This window comes from Salmo salar, chromosome 13 (assembly GCF_965601325.2).
Source record: "Salmo salar chromosome 13, fSalSal1, whole genome shotgun sequence".
In the NCBI taxonomy this organism is placed as follows: domain Eukaryota; kingdom Metazoa; phylum Chordata; class Actinopteri; order Salmoniformes; family Salmonidae; genus Salmo; species Salmo salar.
This window is the reverse complement of record NC_138303.1, coordinates 46,014,394-46,020,393: the sequence shown is the minus strand read 5'-3', so window position 1 is coordinate 46,020,393 and position 6,000 is coordinate 46,014,394. Positions and strand designations below refer to the sequence as shown.

At 40.5% G+C, this 6,000-nt stretch overlaps 1 protein-coding gene across 1 annotated transcript in view; it reads left to right on the top strand.

Annotated features, from left to right (window-relative positions):
• The first annotated feature begins 367 nt into the window (after positions 1-367).
• The window catches only part of LOC106567001 (sodium channel protein type 8 subunit alpha), an 87,753-nt gene continuing 82,120 nt past the window's right edge, over positions 368-6,000 (top strand). Inside the window, exon 1 of the mRNA XM_014135758.3 lies at positions 368-575. The gene's annotated coding sequence lies outside the window, so the exon portion shown is untranslated. The remainder of the gene's footprint in view (positions 576-6,000) is intronic.

The following is a 6,000-nucleotide window of genomic DNA, read 5'->3' as shown; positions in this document are numbered from 1 at the left end:
ATAATTTCTGATTTTGCATATCTTATTTGCAACGAATTTTAGGCCCAATTTCAAGTTTGTCATGTAATAATTTTAGTAAAACATTCCTGTAGGTCTATGCCAACATCTCATTACTTTGCCCACCGTGTACAGTAAGTAGTAAGCCGCGTATCATCCATCAGAAATCTTACAAGACTGTAAAAAGTGGTCCACACCATATTCAGCTGATATGGCTTGGCTCATTCAGTTGCTGTGCCTATGCTGAACGTCTTATAAGGCTAGTCTTTTTTTTAACGATTTCACATCTCGTGGAGGTATTTGAACAAATGTTAGATAACAATTCACCTAGTTTATCATAGGCCTATTTTTAAGCGAAGATGAATGGTGGTGGTGGTCACTGATTTCTTCCGTGAAAGGCACTTGGCGACACTCCCTTACATTTCTGCTGAGAGTCATCAATTATGCAGCCAGGGTAGCTGCAAGTACTGAGAGGGAAGATAGCAGCAACAATATGGCGACAACCGCAGTTTCTCCCGAATCTTTTCGACATCTGCAGTCCAACAACGCCTTTCTGGGTTCCTTGTAACGCTTATACAGTAGGTGAATTCTTAGCTTTTTCTAAAACGGTTGCATGTTTTGACGAATCTGTTGGTTATAGTCTGTCAATAACCTTATAAAAATGTCGCAGAGCCGCTCTCTGACCAGCATTTTTTTTGTTGCTTGAATAGGCTGCCTGCCAGAGCCTAAACCAGATTCCCGTTATGTTTAAGCTTAATCGATATATTGCTAATTTCCTTCACAGAGCTAACCATAATATTGTTCAGACAAATAGGAAAAATTACGGGGTGACGATGTCCCCGATTTTGACTGCTTAAAAAAACTAAACGATGAAATGATTTTTTTTTTTAAATCGAAATGAATGATTATCAAACGAAAATGAAGGATTTCGTGCTTAAATGTGTATTTATTTTCGTGATAGTTATGACACGCAGCAAATATGGGCCAATGTATGGTGATGAGAACCAGTAGCCTAATGTGATAGCCTAATTCTCTCCTCCACCATGCATTTTTTTTTAAAATCATCCATCTATTCTAGCCTATTCTAACATGGGGGGGGGGGGGGGGGGGGGGTTGGTTGGTACCAGAGCCTTTGAAATGGTGCCGCTATCCTTCACACCTCTTTTTCATCCACCCTTCATCCCAAAAAATTTAATCAAAGCAAGAATCTTATTACCATTGTAATTTCGTTGCATACACATACCCTGGTATCGATCTGGTGGTCGACATGGCTTTACGGGTGTGGTAGCCTACATACTGTATCTCCTTCCTTCAAGGAGCCTATTTTAGGACAAGGCAGCGTGTTAAATGCTCAGAATATCCTAGAAACACTGAATTATTGGAGAAAATGATGGAGAACAATCTTTTTTTCCTGAGTCTATGATGTTGATGGCGACAAGGTAGGACTATGTGTTCGATATGGGACTTTTTTTGCTCCGTGGAAAAACCTGAGCATAACATAGAAACCACCCACTGCAGCATTTCGCAGTGTTTCCTTGGCTCCGATGGGCCGCACTTTTGGGTAGGCTGCTGCTAAACGTGTGCATCACAATATCTGTGCACGATGCTTATCATACCTTATTATGTAAAGTCTACAAATCGACTTTGTAATACGATTGGCAACGATAGAATGATCGAAATTAATGGTTATACATCAGAACAAACACACCATTCAGCAATAGCTCGCCTATTGCGCCTGTGAAAAATGAGATTAGATAACAACGATACAGTGGCCTAGTGTGTATGTCTTTGCCAGGGAGATTGGTGTCATTGAGTTTGTAATATAGTAAACAATAGTATAAGCTGAAATTGATAGGGCCATCGACTACCAGGAATATGGCAGGTGGTGCAGCAACCCACTGAGACCTGCCTGCTTCTTTACAGAATATAGATTGCCATCATACCATGACGCCGAATGTGTAGCCTAGGGTATGTTTGGAAAAGGAACGGGGTGGTCATTATGTAAGGCATTTTAGGTAGCCTAACCTAAGGACATTTGGCCACCGGTTTACCTGTGAGACACGGTCGTTAACGGGAATAGCTGCATGGTGCTCTCTGTCTGAAATGGTTACATAAAACATGCTGGTGCATCGCTACTGGATGAAACAAAATGACTGAAAAACGGTTAATTTCGTATGTCCCATTGGGTCCAAGTAAGAATAGAATGAGGGATGGTTGCTATCACATTATGCTGATGCATAGCCTTATTTTACACCAGCCAGTGTGTAACATTTACGTCGGTAAGTAAACGCTGTAGCCTTAACAACCATCATGTGCTTTTTGATCTTGCTTGATGAGTTAAGTGTTTGTTTTATCAACGTGACATATTTAACGATCGGATTGTACCACACCTGCAGCCCATATCCCTGTTAGTAAGCCTATGTCTATAGGCTCATGGCCTGCATGCATCCCAAAATCTTGTTGTCTTGTTTGTCCTGTTATCTATATCCTTTTTGAGTGTAAAGCAATAAAATAAAAAGAGCGACGAAGTTGATATCGCATTAAAACGGCTATTTTGGAACCTGATATTTCAGCCGCTGGTCTCTTTCCTTGCTCGATCTTGTGGTGCTGAAATGGACAGCGCCCGTGAGAAGCGTGAGATGAGGGATTGGAATGCAGCTTTCCTTCTCTTATCTCCGATTTTAGGCTGCAATATGAGATTTTAGCATTTTCTAAGTGTTTTATGAGCTGTAAGGTTAGTTATGTTGTCAATCTCTGTAGTTAGTTATATTGTGTCAATGCAAACGACACAATTATACAAGCTCTACAGTGGACGAGCATTCAGCATGAGAACAAGCCTTGACATTTTGTCGTTTGTTGAATTGAATCTTTCATTTGAAATAGTGAGATTTATATAACGTTATTCATTGCAATATGTTAGCAGGAAGTTTCGATATTTACAGGTTTCTAAATGATGAATGATAGGCCCATTTTGGATGTAGGCCTGGGCCTCATCCTCCTCCGACCTTCTGGGTCTGATGAGAGATCTGATTCAGAGGTTAGATATAAACCTATACAGAATGTGTAGCCTATAGACTGTGCAATTTGTAAAATGTGTGATTTGTTCTGATATGTGTTTAACATACCTGTAATCTGGACAGCATGATTTTTCTATATGGACAGAAGTACCCTCCTAGAGATGCTTTGAAATGGTCTTTTGACAGATGTGATGCCCCAACATGATTCTGTACTAATGTCATGTACTGTACAGTATCCTATTATGTGAGGTATGATGTGGGAAATAGATCTACCAGCAACTGAATTGGTGCTGTTTTGATACTTTCTTAAGGAAATTCAAAGCAAAGGTATAGTTATACTGTATTGGGAACCCGTAGGTAAGACAGTGCCAGTGTAAGTGAAAGTTCCGGTATTTTATTAGTGGGATTAAACTGTGTAGTGACAGTGTGCCAGAGTTTTGCTCTTCTGACTGTCTTTCATTGGCTCTCTCTGTGTGTGTGTGTGTGTGTGTGTGTGCGTGTGCGTGTGTGTGTGTGTGTGTGTGTAGGCTCTCAATGTGTGCTCTCAGGCAAGGGAGGGACTGCTGCTGCTGGCTCATTCATCCCCCTGACCGCTGTCTTAGTATCTTCATCCTTCTCTCTTAAGAGTCACAGGTTGCGTCCCAAATGGCACCCTATTCTCTGCACTACTTTTGACCAGATTCCTATAAGTACTGGACTACTTTTGACCAAATTCCTATCAGTACTGGACTACTTTTGACCAGATTCCTAAAGGCACTGGACTACTTTTGACCAGATTCCTATAACACTGGACTACTTTTGACCAGATTCTTATAGGCACTGGACTACTTTTGACCAGATTCCTAAAGGTACTAGATTACTTTTGACCAGATTCCTAAAGGCACTGGACTACTTTTGACCAGATTCCTATAACACTGGACTACTTTTAACCAGATTCCCATAACATTGAACTATTTTTGACCAGATTCCTATAGGCACAGGACTACTTTTGACCAGATTCCTATAACACTGGACTACTTTTGACCAGATTCCCATAACACTGAACTATTTTTGACCAGATTCCTATAGGCACAGGACTACTTTTGAAAAGAACCCTATGGGCACTAGTCAAAAGTAGGGTGACATTTTGGCTGCAGGCAAAGCTACGAATACAATATAGCCCTAAAAGCATGATGTCATCCCATGATCATGTAGCATCTCATGTAGCCATCTCATGTAGCCATCTCATGTAGCATCTCATGTAGTATCTCATGTAGCATCTCATGTAGCATCTCATGTAGCATCTCATGTAGTCCTCTCATGTAGCCATCTCATGTAGCATCTCATGTAGCATCTCATGTAGCCATCTCATGTAGAATCTCATGTAGCATCTCATGTAGCATCTCATGTAGAATCTCATGTAGCCATCTCATGTAGCATCTCATGTAGAATCTCATGTAGCCATCTCATGTAGCATCTCATGTAGAATCTCATGTAGCCATCTCATGTAGCATCTCATGTAGCCATCTCATGTAGCCATCTCATGTAGCATCTCATGTAGCCATCTCATGTAGCCATCTCATGTAGCATCTCATGTAGAATCTCATGTAGCCATCTCATGTAGCATCTCATGTAGAATCTCATGTAGCCATCTCATGTAGCATCTCATGTAGCCATCTCATGTAGCCATCTCATGTAGCATCTCATGTAGCATCTCATGCAGCATCTCATGTAGCATCTCATGTAGAATCTCATGTAGCCATCTCATGTAGCATCTCATGTAGAATCTCATGTAGCCATCTCATGTAGCATCTCATGTAGCCATCTCATGTAGCATCTCATGTAGCATCTCATGCAGCATCTCATGTAGAATCTCATGTAGCCATCTCATGCAGCATCTCATGTAGAATCTCATGTAGCCATCTCATGTAGAATCTCATGTAGAATCTCATGTAGCCATCTCATGTAGTATCTCATGTAGCCATCTCATGTAGCCATCTCATGTAGAATCTCATGTAGAATCTCATGTAGTCATCTCATGTAGCCATCTCATGTAGTATCTCATGTAGCCATCTCATGTAGCCATCTCATGTAGCCATCTCATGTAGCATCTTTAGCTCGGTCAAGTAAGTGTCCATATTGTCAAACTAGGAAACATGAACCTATGAATGCACTTATGAGGCATTGTTGTAACATTTGTTTTACCTTTAATCAATCCGGGAAAGACCCAAAAGGTAAGAAACCTCTTTTACGAGGGGGAGCCTATGAATGATAGCCTATGCATTGTGCTGCTGTTGTAAAACACATTCTGTTCTACTATAGTGTGTCTGTGTATTCTCTGAATCAACAGGAAATACAGGACAGTGGAAGGTGTTTCCTTAGTTACACATCCCATTAGTCTGTTGTGGTCTGCTGGGTCTGTTGCCAGATGGGTCTCTTATTTCCTGTATTGGCACAGAGATTCATGACATGACACATTTCTATACTACTACTATACTACGAAACTATTATCATAATATTATTGCGTTTCCTACATTGGGCCAAGCATGGTTAGCATGGATTGTGACAGTGAGAAACTTGCCATCATAAAATGAAATGGCAAGCGTTCTAATTCTATGCTTGCCATATGTAGACAATATTAGCGTTTTATACTGGGTTGGTAGTCAGGATGAAGCTCCTCCTCCAAGACGCTGCCCACCAAATCCTGTCATCATCATAATAATATCCTTTGAATATTCATCATTCTTTCAGTAAGTTGACTCATCTCTGATTTCAACACGCCTGAATCAACCACACCTTTTAAAATGATGCAATCAGTATCTTCAATTGATAATGAGCACAAATAATATATCAATCTGAGTAAAATGCTATTGAGTAGTTTCTCCCCCCAAAATACTTATCTTTTAATAAAAATATATTTTAATAAAACACAGGGTGTCACCTACAGCACTTAATGGCTTCCTCACAAATGGCACCCTGCTTCCTGTATAGTGGACAACTTTTGACC